Genomic DNA, 19,853 nt, shown 5'->3' with positions numbered 1-19,853 from the left:
TTCCTCAACATAATAAAGGCCATATATGACAAACCCACAGACAACATCGTCCTCAATGGTGAAAAACTGAAAGCATTTCCACTAAGATCAGGAACAAGACAAGGTTGCCCACTCTCACCACTCTTATTCAACATACTTTTGCAAGTTTTAGCCACAGCAATCAGAGAAGAAAAGGAAATAAAAGGAATCCAAATCGGAAAAGAAGAAGTAAAGCTGTCACGGTTTGCAGATGACATGATACTATCCATAGAGAATCCTAAAGATGCTACCAGAAAACCACTAGAGCTAATCAATGAATTTGGTAAAGTAGCAGGATGCAAAATTAATGCACAGAAATCTCTTGCATTCCTATACACTAAGGATGAAAAATATGAAAGTGAAATTAAAAAACACACTCCCATTTACCACTGCAACAAAAAGAATAAAATATCTAGGAATAAACCTACCTAAGGAGACAAAAGACCTGTATGCAGAAAATTATAAGACACTGATGAAAGAAATTAAAGATGATACAAATAGATGGAGAGATATACCATGTTCTTGGATTGGAAGAATCAACATTGTGAAAATGACTCTACTACCCAAAGCAATCTACAGATTCAATGCAATCCCTATCAAACTACCACTGGCATGTTTCACAGAACTAGAACAAGAAATTTCACAATTTGTATGGAAACACAAAAGACCCCGAATAGCCAAAGCAATCTTGAGAACGAAACACGGAGCTGGAGGAATCAGGCTCCCTGACTTCAGACTATACTACAAAGCTACAGTAAACAAGACAGTATGGTACTGGCACAAAAACAGAAATATAGATCAATGGAACAGGATAGAAAGCCCAGAGATAAACCCACGCACATATGGTCACCTTATATTTGATAAAGGAGGCAGGAATGTACAGTGCAGAAAGGACAGCCTCTTCAATAAGTGGTGCTGGGAAAACTGGACAGGTACAAATAAAAGTATGAGATTAGATCACTCCCTGACACCATACACAAAAATAAGCTCAAAATGGACTAAAGACCTAAAGGTAAGGCCAGAAACTATCAAACTCTTAGAGGAAAACATAGGCAGGACACTCTATGACATAAATCACAGCAACATCCTTTTTGACCCACCTCCTAGAGAAATGGAAATAAAAACAAAAATAAACACATGGGACCTAATGAAACTTCAAAGCTTTTGCACAGCAAACGAAACCATAAACAAGACCAAAACACAACCCTCAGAATGGGAGAAGATATTTGCAAATGAAGCAACTGACAAAGGATTAATTTCCAAAATTTACAAGCGGCTCATGCACCTCAATAACAAAAAAAACAAACACCCCAATCCAAAAATGGGCAGAAGACCTACATAGACATTTCTCCAGAGAAGATATACAGACTGCCAACAGACACATGAAAGAATGCTCAACATCATTAATCATTAGGGAAATGCAAATCAAAACTACAATGAGATATCATCTCACACCAGTCACAATGGCCATCATCAAAAAATCTAGAAACAATAAATTCTGGAGAGAGTGTGGAGAAAAGGGAACACTCCCGCACTGCTGGTGGGAATGTGAATTGGTACAGCCACTATGGAGAACAGTATGGAGGTTCCTTAAAAAACTACAAACAGAACTACCATATGACCCAGCAATCCCACTACTGGGCACATACCCTGAAAAAACCATAATTCAAAAAGAGTCATGTACCAACATGTTTCTTGCAGCTCTATTTACGACAGCCCGGAGATGGAGACAACCTAAGTGCCCATCATCGGATGAATGGATAAAGAAGATGTGGCACATATATACAATGGAATATTACTCAGCCATAAAAAGAAACGAAATTGAGCTATTGGTAATGAGGTGGATAGACCTAGAGTCTGTCATACAGAGTGAAGTAAGTCACAAAGAGAAAGACAAATACCATATGCTAACACATATATATGGAATTTAACAAAAAATTATGTCATGAAGAACCTAGGGGTAAGGCACCAAGAAAGACACAGACCGACTGGAGAACGGACTTGAGGATATGGGGAGGGGGAAGGGTGAGCTGTGACAAAGCGAGAGAGAGGCATGAACATATATACACTACCAAACGTAAGGTAGATACCTAGTGGGAAGCAGCCGCATACCACAGGGATATCAGCTCGGTGCTTTGTGACGGCCTGCAGGGGTGGGATAGGGAAGGTGGGAGGGAGGGAGACGCAAGAGGGAAGAGATACGGGAACATATGTATATGTACAACTGATTCACTTTGTTATAAAGCAGAAACTAACACACCATTGTAAAGCAGTTATATCCCAATAAAGATGTTTAAAAAAAAAAATTTCCATCTATCAAAAGCCCAGGACCAGATGGCTTCACAGGCGAATTCGATCAAACATTTACAGAAGAGCTAACACCTATCCTTCTCAAACTCTTCCAAAATAGAGCAGAGGGAGGAACACTCCCAAACTCATTGTACGAGGCCACCATCATCCTGATACCAAAACCAGACAAGGATGTCACAAAGAAAGAAAACTACAGGCCAATATCACTGATGAACATAGATGCAAAAATCCTCAACAAAATACTAGCAAACAGAATCCAACAGCACATTAAAAGGATCATACACCATGATCAAGTGGGCTTTATTCCAGGAATGCAAGCATTCTTCAATATACGCAAAGCAATCAACGTGTACACCATATTAACAAATTGAAGCAGAAAAACCATATGATCATCTCAATAGATGCAGAGAAAGCTCTCGACAAAATTCAACACCCATTTATGATAAAACACCCTGCACAAAGTAGGCACAGAGGGAACTTTCCTCAACATAATAAAGGCCATATATGACAAACCCACAGACAACATCGTCCTCAATGGTGAAAAACTGAAAGCATTTCCACTAAGATCAGGAACAAGACAAGGTTGCCCACTCTCACCACTCTTATTCAACATACTTTTGCAAGTTTTAGCCACAGCAATCAGAGAAGAAAAGGAAATAAAAGGAATCCAAATCGGAAAAGAAGAAGTAAAGCTGTCACGGTTTGCAGATGACATGATACTATCCATAGAGAATCCTAAAGATGCTACCAGAAAACCACTAGAGCTAATCAATGAATTTGGTAAAGTAGCAGGATGCAAAATTAATGCACAGAAATCTCTTGCATTCCTATACACTAAGGATGAAAAATATGAAAGTGAAATTAAAAAACACACTCCCATTTACCACTGCAACAAAAAGAATAAAATATCTAGGAATAAACCTACCTAAGGAGACAAAAGACCTGTATGCAGAAAATTATAAGACACTGATGAAAGAAATTAAAGATGATACAAATAGATGGAGAGATATACCATGTTCTTGGATTGGAAGAATCAACATTGTGAAAATGACTCTACTACCCAAAGCAATCTACAGATTCAATGCAATCCCTATCAAACTACCACTGGCATGTTTCACAGAACTAGAACAAGAAATTTCACAATTTGTATGGAAACACAAAAGACCCCGAATAGCCAAAGCAATCTTGAGAACGAAACACGGAGCTGGAGGAATCAGGCTCCCTGACTTCAGACTATACTACAAAGCTACAGTAAACAAGACAGTATGGTACTGGCACAAAAACAGAAATATAGATCAATGGAACAGGATAGAAAGCCCAGAGATAAACCCACGCACATATGGTCACCTTATATTTGATAAAGGAGGCAGGAATGTACAGTGCAGAAAGGACAGCCTCTTCAATAAGTGGTGCTGGGAAAACTGGACAGGTACAAATAAAAGTATGAGATTAGATCACTCCCTGACACCATACACAAAAATAAGCTCAAAATGGACTAAAGACCTAAAGGTAAGGCCAGAAACTATCAAACTCTTAGAGGAAAACATAGGCAGGACACTCTATGACATAAATCACAGCAACATCCTTTTTGACCCACCTCCTAGAGAAATGGAAATAAAAACAAAAATAAACACATGGGACCTAATGAAACTTCAAAGCTTTTGCACAGCAAACGAAACCATAAACAAGACCAAAACACAACCCTCAGAATGGGAGAAGATATTTGCAAATGAAGCAACTGACAAAGGATTAATTTCCAAAATTTACAAGCGGCTCATGCACCTCAATAACAAAAAAAACAAACACCCCAATCCAAAAATGGGCAGAAGACCTACATAGACATTTCTCCAGAGAAGATATACAGACTGCCAACAGACACATGAAAGAATGCTCAACATCATTAATCATTAGGGAAATGCAAATCAAAACTACAATGAGATATCATCTCACACCAGTCACAATGGCCATCATCAAAAAATCTAGAAACAATAAATTCTGGAGAGAGTGTGGAGAAAAGGGAACACTCCCGCACTGCTGGTGGGAATGTGAATTGGTACAGCCACTATGGAGAACAGTATGGAGGTTCCTTAAAAAACTACAAACAGAACTACCATATGACCCAGCAATCCCACTACTGGGCACATACCCTGAAAAAACCATAATTCAAAAAGAGTCATGTACCAACACAGCCCGGAGATGGAGACAACCTAAGTGCCCATCATCGGATGAATGGATAAAGAAGATGTGGCACATATATACAATGGAATCTTACTCAGCCATAAAAAGAAACGAAATTGAGCTATTGGTAATGAGGTGGATAGACCTAGAGTCTGTCATACAGAGTGAAGTAAGTCACAAAGAGAAAGACAAATACCATATGCTAACACATATATATGGAATTTAACAAAAAATTATGTCATGAAGAACCTAGGGGTAAGGCACCAAGAAAGACACAGACCGACTGGAGAACGGACTTGAGGATATGGGGAGGGGGAAGGGTGAGCTGTGACAAAGCGAGAGAGAGGCATGAACATATATACACTACCAAACGTAAGGTAGATACCTAGTGGGAAGCAGCCGCATACCACAGGGATATCAGCTCGGTGCTTTGTGACGGCCTGCAGGGGTGGGATAGGGAAGGTGGGAGGGAGGGAGACGCAAGAGGGAAGAGATACGGGAACATATGTATATGTACAACTGATTCACTTTGTTATAAAGCAGAAACTAACACACCATTGTAAAGCAGTTATATCCCAATAAAGATGTTTAAAAAAAAAAATTTCCATCTATCAAAAGCCCAGGACCAGATGGCTTCACAGGCGAATTCGATCAAACATTTACAGAAGAGCTAACACCTATCCTTCTCAAACTCTTCCAAAATAGAGCAGAGGGAGGAACACTCCCAAACTCATTGTACGAGGCCACCATCATCCTGATACCAAAACCAGACAAGGATGTCACAAAGAAAGAAAACTACAGGCCAATATCACTGATGAACATAGATGCAAAAATCCTCAACAAAATACTAGCAAACAGAATCCAACAGCACATTAAAAGGATCATACACCATGATCAAGTGGGCTTTATTCCAGGAATGCAAGCATTCTTCAATATACGCAAAGCAATCAACGTGTACACCATATTAACAAATTGAAGCAGAAAAACCATATGATCATCTCAATAGATGCAGAGAAAGCTCTCGACAAAATTCAACACCCATTTATGATAAAAACCCTGCACAAAGTAGGCACAGAGGGAACTTTCCTCAACATAATAAAGGCCATATATGACAAACCCACAGACAACATCGTCCTAAATGGTGAAAAACTGAAAGCATTTCCACTAAGATCAGGAACAAGACAAGGTTGCCCACTCTCACCACTCTTATTCAACATACTTTTGCAAGTTTTAGCCACAGCAATCAGAGAAGAAAAGGAAATAAAAGGAATCCAAATCGGAAAAGAAGAAGTAAAGCTGTCACGGTTTGCAGATGACATGATACTATCCATAGAGAATCCTAAAGATGCTACCAGAAAACCACTAGAGCTAATCAATGAATTTGGTAAAGTAGCAGGATGCAAAATTAATGCACAGAAATCTCTTGCATTCCTATACACTAAGGATGAAAAATATGAAAGTGAAATTAAAAAACACACTCCCATTTACCACTGCAACAAAAAGAATAAAATATCTAGGAATAAACCTACCTAAGGAGACAAAAGACCTGTATGCAGGAAATTATAAGACACTGATGAAAGAAATTAAAGATGATACAAATAGATGGAGAGATATACCATGTTCTTGGATTGGAAGAATCAACATTGTGAAAATGACTCTACTACCCAAAGCAATCTACAGATTCAGTGCAATCCCTATCAAACTACCACTGGCATGTTTCACAGAACTAGAACAAGAAATTTCACAATTTGTATGGAAACACAAAAGACCCCGAATAGCCAAAGCAATCTTGAGAACGAAACACGGAGCTGGAGGAATCAGGCTCCCTGACTTCAGACTATACTACAAAGCTACAGTAAACAAGACAGTATGGTACTGGCACAAAAACAGAAATATAGATCAATGGAACAGGATAGAAAGCCCAGAGATAAACCCACGCACATATGGTCACCTTATATTTGATAAAGGAGGCAGGAATGTACAGTGCAGAAAGGACAGCCTCTTCAATAAGTGGTGCTGGGAAAACTGGACAGGTACAAATAAAAGTATGAGATTAGATCACTCCCTGACACCATACACAAAAATAAGCTCAAAATGGACTAAAGACCTAAAGGTAAGGCCAGAAACTATCAAACTCTTAGAGGAAAACATAGGCAGGACACTCTATGACATAAATCACAGCAACATCCTTTTTGACCCACCTCCTAGAGAAATGGAAATAAAAACAAAAATAAACACATGGGACCTAATGAAACTTCAAAGCTTTTGCACAGCAAACGAAACCATAAACAAGACCAAAACACAACCCTCAGAATGGGAGAAGATATTTGCAAATGAAGCAACTGACAAAGGATTAATTTCCAAAATTTACAAGCGGCTCATGCACCCCAATAACAAAAAAAACAAACACCCCAATCCAAAAATGGGCAGAAGACCTACATAGACATTTCTCCAGAGAAGATATACAGACTGCCAACAGACACATGAAAGAATGCTCAACATCATTAATCATTAGGGAAATGCAAATCAAAACTACAATGAGATATCATCTCACACCAGTCACAATGGCCATCATCAAAAAATCTAGAAACAATAAATTCTGGAGAGAGTGTGGAGAAAAGGGAACACTCCCGCACTGCTGGTGGGAATGTGAATTGGTACAGCCACTATGGAGAACAGTATGGAGGTTCCTTAAAAAACTACAAACAGAACTACCATATGACCCAGCAATCCCACTACTGGGCACATACCCTGAAAAAACCATAATTCAAAAAGAGTCATGTACCAACATGTTTCTTGCAGCTCTATTTACGACAGCCCGGAGATGGAGACAACCTAAGTGCCCATCATCGGATGAATGGATAAAGAAGATGTGGCACATATATACAATGGAATCTTACTCAGCCATAAAAAGAAACGAAATTGAGCTATTGGTAATGAGGTGGATAGACCTAGAGTCTGTCATACAGAGTGAAGTAAGTCACAAAGAGAAAGACAAATACCATATGCTAACACATATATATGGAATTTAACAAAAAATTATGTCATGAAGAACCTAGGGGTAAGGCACCAAGAAAGACACAGACCGACTGGAGAACGGACTTGAGGATATGGGGAGGGGGAAGGGTGAGCTGTGACAAAGCGAGAGAGAGGCATGAACATATATACACTACCAAACGTAAGGTAGATACCTAGTGGGAAGCAGCCGCATACCACAGGGATATCAGCTCGGTGCTTTGTGACGGCCTGCAGGGGTGGGATAGGGAAGGTGGGAGGGAGGGAGACGCAAGAGGGAAGAGATACGGGAACATATGTATATGTACAACTGATTCACTTTGTTATAAAGCAGAAACTAACACACCATTGTAAAGCAGTTATATCCCAATAAAGATGTTTAAAAAAAAAAATTTCCATCTATCAAAAGCCCAGGACCAGATGGCTTCACAGGCGAATTCGATCAAACATTTACAGAAGAGCTAACACCTATCCTTCTCAAACTCTTCCAAAATAGAGCAGAGGGAGGAACACTCCCAAACTCATTGTACGAGGCCACCATCATCCTGATACCAAAACCAGACAAGGATGTCACAAAGAAAGAAAACTACAGGCCAATATCACTGATGAACATAGATGCAAAAATCCTCAACAAAATACTAGCAAACAGAATCCAACAGCACATTAAAAGGATCATACACCATGATCAAGTGGGCTTTATTCCAGGAATGCAAGCATTCTTCAATATACGCAAAGCAATCAACGTGTACACCATATTAACAAATTGAAGCAGAAAAACCATATGATCATCTCAATAGATGCAGAGAAAGCTCTCGACAAAATTCAACACCCATTTATGATAAAAACCCTGCACAAAGTAGGCACAGAGGGAACTTTCCTCAACATAATAAAGGCCATATATGACAAACCCACAGACAACATCGTCCTCAATGGTGAAAAACTGAAAGCATTTCCACTAAGATCAGGAACAAGACAAGGTTGCCCACTCTCACCACTCTTATTCAACATACTTTTGCAAGTTTTAGCCACAGCAATCAGAGAAGAAAAGGAAATAAAAGGAATCCAAATCGGAAAAGAAGAAGTAAAGCTGTCACGGTTTGCAGATGACATGATACTATCCATAGAGAATCCTAAAGATGCTACCAGAAAACCACTAGAGCTAATCAATGAATTTGGTAAAGTAGCAGGATGCAAAATTAATGCACAGAAATCTCTTGCATTCCTATACACTAAGGATGAAAAATATGAAAGTGAAATTAAAAAACACACTCCCATTTACCACTGCAACAAAAAGAATAAAATATCTAGGAATAAACCTACCTAAGGAGACAAAAGACCTGTATGCAGAAAATTATAAGACACTGATGAAAGAAATTAAAGATGATACAAATAGATGGAGAGATATACCATGTTCTTGGATTGGAAGAATCAACATTGTGAAAATGACTCTACTACCCAAAGCAATCTACAGATTCAATGCAATCCCTATCAAACTACCACTGGCATGTTTCACAGAACTAGAACAAGAAATTTCACAATTTGTATGGAAACACAAAAGACCCCGAATAGCCAAAGCAATCTTGAGAACGAAACACGGAGCTGGAGGAATCAGGCTCCCTGACTTCAGACTATACTACAAAGCTACAGTAAACAAGACAGTATGGTACTGGCACAAAAACAGAAATATAGATCAATGGAACAGGATAGAAAGCCCAGAGATAAACCCACGCACATATGGTCACCTTATATTTGATAAAGGAGGCAGGAATGTACAGTGCAGAAAGGACAGCCTCTTCAATAAGTGGTGCTGGGAAAACTGGACAGGTACAAATAAAAGTATGAGATTAGATCACTCCCTGACACCATACACAAAAATAAGCTCAAAATGGACTAAAGACCTAAAGGTAAGGCCAGAAACTATCAAACTCTTAGAGGAAAACATAGGCAGGACACTCTATGACATAAATCACAGCAACATCCTTTTTGACCCACCTCCTAGAGAAATGGAAATAAAAACAAAAATAAACACATGGGACCTAATGAAACTTCAAAGCTTTTGCACAGCAAACGAAACCATAAACAAGACCAAAACACAACCCTCAGAATGGGAGAAGATATTTGCAAATGAAGCAACTGACAAAGGATTAATTTCCAAAATTTACAAGCGGCTCATGCACCCCAATAACAAAAAAAACAAACACCCCAATCCAAAAATGGGCAGAAGACCTACATAGACATTTCTCCAGAGAAGATATACAGACTGCCAACAGACACATGAAAGAATGCTCAACATCATTAATCATTAGGGAAATGCAAATCAAAACTACAATGAGATATCATCTCACACCAGTCACAATGGCCATCATCAAAAAATCTAGAAACAATAAATTCTGGAGAGAGTGTGGAGAAAAGGGAACACTCCCGCACTGCTGGTGGGAATGTGAATTGGTACAGCCACTATGGAGAACAGTATGGAGGTTCCTTAAAAAACTACAAACAGAACTACCATATGACCCAGCAATCCCACTACTGGGCACATACCCTGAAAAAACCATAATTCAAAAAGAGTCATGTACCAACATGTTTCTTGCAGCTCTATTTACGACAGCCCGGAGATGGAGACAACCTAAGTGCCCATCATCGGATGAATGGATAAAGAAGATGTGGCACATATATACAATGGAATATTACTCAGCCATAAAAAGAAACGAAATTGAGCTATTGGTAATGAGGTGGATAGACCTAGAGTCTGTCATACAGAGTGAAGTAAGTCACAAAGAGAAAGACAAATACCATATGCTAACACATATATATGGAATTTAACAAAAAATTATGTCATGAAGAACCTAGGGGTAAGGCACCAAGAAAGACACAGACCGACTGGAGAACGGACTTGAGGATATGGGGAGGGGGAAGGGTGAGCTGTGACAAAGCGAGAGAGAGGCATGAACATATATACACTACCAAACGTAAGGTAGATACCTAGTGGGAAGCAGCCGCATACCACAGGGATATCAGCTCGGTGCTTTGTGACGGCCTGCAGGGGTGGGATAGGGAAGGTGGGAGGGAGGGAGACGCAAGAGGGAAGAGATACGGGAACATATGTATATGTACAACTGATTCACTTTGTTATAAAGCAGAAACTAACACACCATTGTAAAGCAGTTATATCCCAATAAAGATGTTTAAAAAAAAAAATTTCCATCTATCAAAAGCCCAGGACCAGATGGCTTCACAGGCGAATTCGATCAAACATTTACAGAAGAGCTAACACCTATCCTTCTCAAACTCTTCCAAAATAGAGCAGAGGGAGGAACACTCCCAAACTCATTGTACGAGGCCACCATCATCCTGATACCAAAACCAGACAAGGATGTCACAAAGAAAGAAAACTACAGGCCAATATCACTGATGAACATAGATGCAAAAATCCTCAACAAAATACTAGCAAACAGAATCCAACAGCACATTAAAAGGATCATACACCATGATCAAGTGGGCTTTATTCCAGGAATGCAAGCATTCTTCAATATACGCAAAGCAATCAACGTGTACACCATATTAACAAATTGAAGCAGAAAAACCATATGATCATCTCAATAGATGCAGAGAAAGCTCTCGACAAAATTCAACACCCATTTATGATAAAAACCCTGCACAAAGTAGGCACAGAGGGAACTTTCCTCAACATAATAAAGGCCATATATGACAAACCCACAGACAACATCGTCCTCAATGGTGAAAAACTGAAAGCATTTCCACTAAGATCAGGAACAAGACAAGGTTGCCCACTCTCACCACTCTTATTCAACATACTTTTGCAAGTTTTAGCCACAGCAATCAGAGAAGAAAAGGAAATAAAAGGAATCCAAATCGGAAAAGAAGAAGTAAAGCTGTCACGGTTTGCAGATGACATGATACTATCCATAGAGAATCCTAAAGATGCTACCAGAAAACCACTAGAGCTAATCAATGAATTTGGTAAAGTAGCAGGATGCAAAATTAATGCACAGAAATCTCTTGCATTCCTATACACTAAGGATGAAAAATATGAAAGTGAAATTAAAAAACACACTCCCATTTACCACTGCAACAAAAAGAATAAAATATCTAGGAATAAACCTACCTAAGGAGACAAAAGACCTGTATGCAGAAAATTATAAGACACTGATGAAAGAAATTAAAGATGATACAAATAGATGGAGAGATATACCATGTTCTTGGATTGGAAGAATCAACATTGTGAAAATGACTCTACTACCCAAAGCAATCTACAGATTCAATGCAATCCCTATCAAACTACCACTGGCATGTTTCACAGAACTAGAACAAGAAATTTCACAATTTGTATGGAAACACAAAAGACCCCGAATAGCCAAAGCAATCTTGAGAACGAAACACGGAGCTGGAGGAATCAGGCTCCCTGACTTCAGACTATACTACAAAGCTACAGTAAACAAGACAGTATGGTACTGGCACAAAAACAGAAATATAGATCAATGGAACAGGATAGAAAGCCCAGAGATAAACCCACGCACATATGGTCACCTTATATTTGATAAAGGAGGCAGGAATGTACAGTGCAGAAAGGACAGCCTCTTCAATAAGTGGTGCTGGGAAAACTGGACAGGTACAAATAAAAGTATGAGATTAGATCACTCCCTGACACCATACACAAAAATAAGCTCAAAATGGACTAAAGACCTAAAGGTAAGGCCAGAAACTATCAAACTCTTAGAGGAAAACATAGGCAGGACACTCTATGACATAAATCACAGCAACATCCTTTTTGACCCACCTCCTAGAGAAATGGAAATAAAAACAAAAATAAACACATGGGACCTAATGAAACTTCAAAGCTTTTGCACAGCAAACGAAACCATAAACAAGACCAAAACACAACCCTCAGAATGGGAGAAGATATTTGCAAATGAAGCAACTGACAAAGGATTAATTTCCAAAATTTACAAGCGGCTCATGCACCCCAATAACAAAAAAAACAAACACCCCAATCCAAAAATGGGCAGAAGACCTACATAGACATTTCTCCAGAGAAGATATACAGACTGCCAACAGACACATGAAAGAATGCTCAACATCATTAATCATTAGGGAAATGCAAATCAAAACTACAATGAGATATCATCTCACACCAGTCACAATGGCCATCATCAAAAAATCTAGAAACAATAAATTCTGGAGAGAGTGTGGAGAAAAGGGAACACTCCCGCACTGCTGGTGGGAATGTGAATTGGTACAGCCACTATGGAGAACAGTATGGAGGTTCCTTAAAAAACTACAAACAGAACTACCATATGACCCAGCAATCCCACTACTGGGCACATACCCTGAAAAAACCATAATTCAAAAAGAGTCATGTACCAACACAGCCCGGAGATGGAGACAACCTAAGTGCCCATCATCGGATGAATGGATAAAGAAGATGTGGCACATATATACAATGGAATCTTACTCAGCCATAAAAAGAAACGAAATTGAGCTATTGGTAATGAGGTGGATAGACCTAGAGTCTGTCATACAGAGTGAAGTAAGTCACAAAGAGAAAGACAAATACCATATGCTAACACATATATATGGAATTTAACAAAAAATTATGTCATGAAGAACCTAGGGGTAAGGCACCAAGAAAGACACAGACCGACTGGAGAACGGACTTGAGGATATGGGGAGGGGGAAGGGTGAGCTGTGACAAAGCGAGAGAGAGGCATGAACATATATACACTACCAAACGTAAGGTAGATACCTAGTGGGAAGCAGCCGCATACCACAGGGATATCAGCTCGGTGCTTTGTGACGGCCTGCAGGGGTGGGATAGGGAAGGTGGGAGGGAGGGAGACGCAAGAGGGAAGAGATACGGGAACATATGTATATGTACAACTGATTCACTTTGTTATAAAGCAGAAACTAACACACCATTGTAAAGCAGTTATATCCCAATAAAGATGTTTAAAAAAAAAAATTTCCATCTATCAAAAGCCCAGGACCAGATGGCTTCACAGGCGAATTCGATCAAACATTTACAGAAGAGCTAACACCTATCCTTCTCAAACTCTTCCAAAATAGAGCAGAGGGAGGAACACTCCCAAACTCATTGTACGAGGCCACCATCATCCTGATACCAAAACCAGACAAGGATGTCACAAAGAAAGAAAACTACAGGCCAATATCACTGATGAACATAGATGCAAAAATCCTCAACAAAATACTAGCAAACAGAATCCAACAGCACATTAAAAGGATCATACACCATGATCAAGTGGGCTTTATTCCAGGAATGCAAGCATTCTTCAATATACGCAAAGCAATCAACGTGTACACCATATTAACAAATTGAAGCAGAAAAACCATATGATCATCTCAATAGATGCAGAGAAAGCTCTCGACAAAATTCAACACCCATTTATGATAAAAACCCTGCACAAAGTAGGCACAGAGGGAACTTTCCTCAACATAATAAAGGCCATATATGACAAACCCACAGACAACATCGTCCTCAATGGTGAAAAACTGAAAGCATTTCCACTAAGATCAGGAACAAGACAAGGTTGCCCACTCTCACCACTCTTATTCAACATACTTTTGCAAGTTTTAGCCACAGCAATCAGAGAAGAAAAGGAAATAAAAGGAATCCAAATCGGAAAAGAAGAAGTAAAGCTGTCACGGTTTGCAGATGACATGATACTATCCATAGAGAATCCTAAAGATGCTACCAGAAAACCACTAGAGCTAATCAATGAATTTGGTAAAGTAGCAGGATGCAAAATTAATGCACAGAAATCTCTTGCATTCCTATACACTAAGGATGAAAAATATGAAAGTGAAATTAAAAAACACACTCCCATTTACCACTGCAACAAAAAGAATAAAATATCTAGGAATAAACCTACCTAAGGAGACAAAAGACCTGTATGCAGAAAATTATAAGACACTGATGAAAGAAATTAAAGATGATACAAATAGATGGAGAGATATACCATGTTCTTGGATTGGAAGAATCAACATTGTGAAAATGACTCTACTACCCAAAGCAATCTACAGATTCAATGCAATCCCTATCAAACTACCACTGGCATGTTTCACAGAACTAGAACAAGAAATTTCACAATTTGTATGGAAACACAAAAGACCCCGAATAGCCAAAGCAATCTTGAGAACGAAACACGGAGCTGGAGGAATCAGGCTCCCTGACTTCAGACTATACTACAAAGCTACAGTAAACAAGACAGTATGGTACTGGCACAAAAACAGAAATATAGATCAATGGAACAGGATAGAAAGCCCAGAGATAAACCCACGCACATATGGTCACCTTATATTTGATAAAGGAGGCAGGAATGTACAGTGCAGAAAGGACAGCCTCTTCAATAAGTGGTGCTGGGAAAACTGGACAGGTACAAATAAAAGTATGAGATTAGATCACTCCCTGACACCATACACAAAAATAAGCTCAAAATGGACTAAAGACCTAAAGGTAAGGCCAGAAACTATCAAACTCTTAGAGGAAAACATAGGCAGGACACTCTATGACATAAATCACAGCAACATCCTTTTTGACCCACCTCCTAGAGAAATGGAAATAAAAACAAAAATAAACACATGGGACCTAATGAAACTTCAAAGCTTTTGCACAGCAAACGAAACCATAAACAAGACCAAAACACAACCCTCAGAATGGGAGAAGATATTTGCAAATGAAGCAACTGACAAAGGATTAATTTCCAAAATTTACAAGCGGCTCATGCACCCCAATAACAAAAAAAACAAACACCCCAATCCAAAAATGGGCAGAAGACCTACATAGACATTTCTCCAGAGAAGATATACAGACTGCCAACAGACACATGAAAGAATGCTCAACATCATTAATCATTAGGGAAATGCAAATCAAAACTACAATGAGATATCATCTCACACCAGTCACAATGGCCATCATCAAAAAATCTAGAAACAATAAATTCTGGAGAGAGTGTGGAGAAAAGGGAACACTCCCGCACTGCTGGTGGGAATGTGAATTGGTACAGCCACTATGGAGAACAGTATGGAGGTTCCTTAAAAAACTACAAACAGAACTACCATATGACCCAGCAATCCCACTACTGGGCACATACCCTGAAAAAACCATAATTCAAAAAGAGTCATGTACCAACACAGCCCGGAGATGGAGACAACCTAAGTGCCCATCATCGGATGAATGGATAAAGAAGATGTGGCACATATATACAATGGAATCTTACTCAGCCATAAAAAGAAACGAAATTGAGCTATTGGTAATGAGGTGGATAGACCTAGAGTCTGTCATACAGAGTGAAGTAAGTCACAAAGAGAAAGACAAATACCATATGCTAACACATATATATGGAATTTAACAAAAAATTATGTCATGAAGAACCTAGGGGTAAGGCACCAAGAAAGACACAGACCGACTGGAGAACGGACTTGAGGATATGGGGAGGGGGAAGGGTGAGCTGTGACAAAGCGAGAGAGAGGCATGAACATATATACACTACCAAACGTAAGGTAGATACCTAGTGGGAAGCAGCCGCATACCACAGGGATATCAGCTCGGTGCTTTGTGACGGCCTGCAGGGGTGGGATAGGGAAGGTGGGAGGGAGGGAGACGCAAGAGGGAAGAGATACGGGAACATATGTATATGTACAACTGATTCACTTTGTTATAAAGCAGAAACTAACACACCATTGTAAAGCAGTTATATCCCAATAAAGATGTTTAAAAAAAAAAATTTCCATCTATCAAAAGCCCAGGACCAGATGGCTTCACAGGCGAATTCGATCAAACATTTACAGAAGAGCTAACACCTATCCTTCTCAAACTCTTCCAAAATAGAGCAGAGGGAGGAACACTCCCAAACTCATTGTACGAGGCCACCATCATCCTGATACCAAAACCAGACAAGGATGTCACAAAGAAAGAAAACTACAGGCCAATATCACTGATGAACATAGATGCAAAAATCCTCAACAAAATACTAGCAAACAGAATCCAACAGCACATTAAAAGGATCATACACCATGATCAAGTGGGCTTTATTCCAGGAATGCAAGCATTCTTCAATATACGCAAAGCAATCAACGTGTACACCATATTAACAAATTGAAGCAGAAAAACCATATGATCATCTCAATAGATGCAGAGAAAGCTCTCGACAAAATTCAACACCCATTTATGATAAAAACCCTGCACAAAGTAGGCACAGAGGGAACTTTCCTCAACATAATAAAGGCCATATATGACAAACCCACAGACAACATCGTCCTCAATGGTGAAAAACTGAAAGCATTTCCACTAAGATCAGGAACAAGACAAGGTTGCCCACTCTCACCACTCTTATTCAACATACTTTTGCAAGTTTTAGCCACAGCAATCAGAGAAGAAAAGGAAATAAAAGGAATCCAAATCGGAAAAGAAGAAGTAAAGCTGTCACGGTTTGCAGATGACATGATACTATCCATAGAGAATCCTAAAGATGCTACCAGAAAACCACTAGAGCTAATCAATGAATTTGGTAAAGTAGCAGGATGCAAAATTAATGCACAGAAATCTCTTGCATTCCTATACACTAAGGATGAAAAATATGAAAGTGAAATTAAAAAACACACTCCCATTTACCACTGCAACAAAAAGAATAAAATATCTAGGAATAAACCTACCTAAGGAGACAAAAGACCTGTATGCAGAAAATTATAAGACACTGATGAAAGAAATTAAAGATGATACAAATAGATGGAGAGATATACCATGTTCTTGGATTGGAAGAATCAACATTGTGAAAATGACTCTACTACCCAAAGCAATCTACAGATTCAATGCAATCCCTATCAAACTACCACTGGCATGTTTCACAGAACTAGAACAAGAAATTTCACAATTTGTATGGAAACACAAAAGACCCCGAATAGCCAAAGCAATCTTGAGAACGAAACACGGAGCTGGAGGAATCAGGCTCCCTGACTTCAGACTATACTACAAAGCTACAGTAAACAAGACAGTATGGTACTGGCACAAAAACAGAAATATAGATCAATGGAACAGGATAGAAAGCCCAGAGATAAACCCACGCACATATGGTCACCTTATATTTGATAAAGGAGGCAGGAATGTACAGTGCAGAAAGGACAGCCTCTTCAATAAGTGGTGCTGGGAAAACTGGACAGGTACAAATAAAAGTATGAGATTAGATCACTCCCTGATACCATACACAAAAATAAGCTCAAAATGGACTAAAGACCTAAAGGTAAGGCCAGAAACTATCAAACTCTTAGAGGAAAACATAGGCAGGACACTCTATGACATAAATCACAGCAACATCCTTTTTGACCCACCTCCTAGAGAAATGGAAATAAAAACAAAAATAAACACATGGGACCTAATGAAACTTCAAAGCTTTTGCACAGCAAACGAAACCATAAACAAGACCAAAACACAACCCTCAGAATGGGAGAAGATATTTGCAAATGAAGCAACTGACAAAGGATTAATTTCCAAAATTTACAAGCGGCTCATGCACCCCAATAACAAAAAAAACAAACACCCCAATCCAAAAATGGGCAGAAGACCTACATAGACATTTCTCCAGAGAAGATATACAGACTGCCAACAGACACATGAAAGAATGCTCAACATCATTAATCATTAGGGAAATGCAAATCAAAACTACAATGAGATATCATCTCACACCAGTCACAATGGCCATCATCAAAAAATCTAGAAACAATAAATTCTGGAGAGAGTGTGGAGAAAAGGGAACACTCCCGCACTGCTGGTGGGAATGTGAATTGGTACAGCCACTATGGAGAACAGTATGGAGGTTCCTTAAAAAACTACAAACAGAACTACCATATGACCCAGCAATCCCACTACTGGGCACATACCCTGAAAAAACCATAATTCAAAAAGAGTCATGTACCAACACAGCCCGGAGATGGAGACAACCTAAGTGCCCATCATCGGATGAATGGATAAAGAAGATGTGGCACATATATACAATGGAATCTTACTCAGCCATAAAAAGAAACGAAATTGAGCTATTGGTAATGAGGTGGATAGACCTAGAGTCTGTCATACAGAGTGAAGTAAGTCACAAAGAGAAAGACAAATACCATATGCTAACACATATATATGGAATTTAACAAAAAATTATGTCATGAAGAACCTAGGGGTAAGGCACCAAGAAAGACACAGACCGACTGGAGAACGGACTTGAGGATATGGGGAGGGGGAAGGGTGAGCTGTGACAAAGCGAGAGAGAGGCATGAACATATATACACTACCAAACGTAAGGTAGATACCTAGTGGGAAGCAGCCGCATACCACAGGGATATCAGCTCGGTGCTTTGTGACGGCCTGCAGGGGTGGGATAGGGAAGGTGGGAGGGAGGGAGACGCAAGAGGGAAGAGATACGGGAACATATGTATATGTACAACTGATTCACTTTGTTATAAAGCAGAAACTAACACACCATTGTAAAGCAGTTATATCCCAATAAAGATGTTTAAAAAAAAAAATTTCCATCTATCAAAAGCCCAGGACCAGATGGCTTCACAGGCGAATTCGATCAAACATTTACAGAAGAGCTAACACCTATCCTTCTCAAACTCTTCCAAAATAGAGCAGAGGGAGGAACACTCCCAAACTCATTGTACGAGGCCACCATCATCCTGATACCAAAACCAGACAAGGATGTCACAAAGAAAGAAAACTACAGGCCAATATCACTGATGAACATAGATGCAAAAATCCTCAACAAAATACTAGCAAACAGAATCCAACAGCACATTAAAAGGATCATACACCATGATCAAGTGGGCTTTATTCCAGGAATGCAAGCATTCTTCAATATACGCAAAGCAATCAACGTGTACACCATATTAACAAATTGAAGCAGAAAAACCATATGATCATCTCAATAGATGCAGAGAAAGCTCTCGACAAAATTCAACACCCATTTATGATAAAAACCCTGCACAAAGTAGGCACAGAGGGAACTTTCCTCAACATAATAAAGGCCATATATGACAAACCCACAGACAACATCGTCCTCAATGGTGAAAAACTGAAAGCATTTCCACTAAGATCAGGAACAAGACAAGGTTGCCCACTCTCACCACTCTTATTCAACATACTTTTGCAAGTTTTAGCCACAGCAATCAGAGAAGAAAAGGAAATAAAAGGAATCCAAATCGGAAAAGAAGAAGTAAAGCTGTCACGGTTTGCAGATGACATGATACTATCCATAGAGAATCCTAAAGATGCTACCAGAAAACCACTAGAGCTAATCAATGAATTTGGTAAA

Source organism: Lagenorhynchus albirostris, chromosome 7 (assembly GCF_949774975.1).
Source record: "Lagenorhynchus albirostris chromosome 7, mLagAlb1.1, whole genome shotgun sequence".
Lineage (NCBI taxonomy): Eukaryota > Metazoa > Chordata > Mammalia > Artiodactyla > Delphinidae > Lagenorhynchus > Lagenorhynchus albirostris.
The sequence above is the reverse complement of the archived record's forward strand: the minus strand, read 5'-3'. Positions refer to the sequence as shown.